Raw genomic sequence first — 1,388 nt, 5'->3', positions numbered from 1 at the left:
TTCACTTCCCAGGTTCAAGTGATTCTCCTGCCTGAGCCTTCCAAGTAGCTGGGGTTACAGGTGCCTGCCACCATGCCCAGCTAATGCTTGTATTTTTAAAGTAGAGATGGGGTTTCATCATATTGGCTAGGCTGGTCTTGATCTCCTGACCTCAGGTGATCCACCCTTCTTGGCTTCCCAAAGTACTGCTATTACAGGAGTGAGCCACCTTGCCGGCTGAAGAGATCTTTTCTAAGGTAACTCTTTGAGATGACTCCATAGGCAAGTTCTTGCACTTGAATTATAGGAATGATACATGCATGTATAAACTCACAATATATTAAGCACTTTTTGTAGTCCAAGCACTGTTTCCTGATCATTAAAAATTAAGTGAGACAGTCTTTACCCTCAAGAAGCTCATGGTCTTGATAAGGAACACAGAGATACACGTGTGAACTTTGGCTTTGCAGGAACACAGAGGAGCCTATTGCCTGAGGCAGTCAGGGAAGGCTTCACAGAAGAGGTGAGCTCTGCTGGTCCATGAAGATGCAGAGGAGGAAAAGAAGGCATTCCAAGAAGAGACGACACAAAAGAGGTGAGATTTTAAGAGGAGCAGCATCCCCATTCCACAGAGATCCTACGGAGAACCAGTCAAGCTAGTTTGTTCCAGCATGGCAGTGTCCAAGCAGGGAGCAGAATTAAGTCTTGTAATTACTATGAAAAGTTAGCCGAGCATGGTGGTGTGTGTCTGTAGTCCCCGCTTCTTGAAGGGAAAAGGTGGGAGGATTGTTTGAGCCCAGGAGGTCGAGGCTGCAGTGACCTGTGATCATGCCACTATACTCCAGCCTGGGTGAAAACGTGAGACGCTGTCTCCAAAAAAAAGGTGTCATCTAACATTTTCCCTGGGCTACCCTGCCTCTGAGTGGCTTGCTTTCATAGATAATCCTATTTTTGTGAACCCCTATATCAAGCTGAGTAAAACACAAGCTAACAGGCCTTAGATTTGGTTGTCTGAGTATGAGGTTGACAAAAATAACGACTACTCATGCATTCTTAGTTCCCAAAAGAAAAGAGTACCAGCACGCACCAATGCCGGGAGGCTTGTTAATAGTATAAAGGCTTTGTTCACGTTGTCATCCTTTCAGAAAATGTGTAACAATGTCCCTAATTCCAGGAGTGAATTTTATATACATTCTGTGAGTTCATGCTTTTATCTGGCAAATTCAGAGGACTTAAATCTCAGGCAGATGAAATGCAGTTTACAACTTTTATGAGTATACCTTGGATTTCAAGAAAATCTCCTCCCATCCTCCAGACCTCATAGAAACACATTTATTCTTTGTCACTCTCTGTATGCCTTTTCGTCGCCCCACATACTCGCATGGTTCTTTCTGGCCTTCCAGATTCAG

Source organism: Cebus imitator, unplaced genomic scaffold (assembly GCF_001604975.1).
Source record: "Cebus imitator isolate Cc_AM_T3 unplaced genomic scaffold, Cebus_imitator-1.0 Scaffold1309, whole genome shotgun sequence".
NCBI lineage: Eukaryota > Metazoa > Chordata > Mammalia > Primates > Cebidae > Cebus > Cebus imitator.
This window is presented reverse-complemented; position numbering follows the sequence as displayed.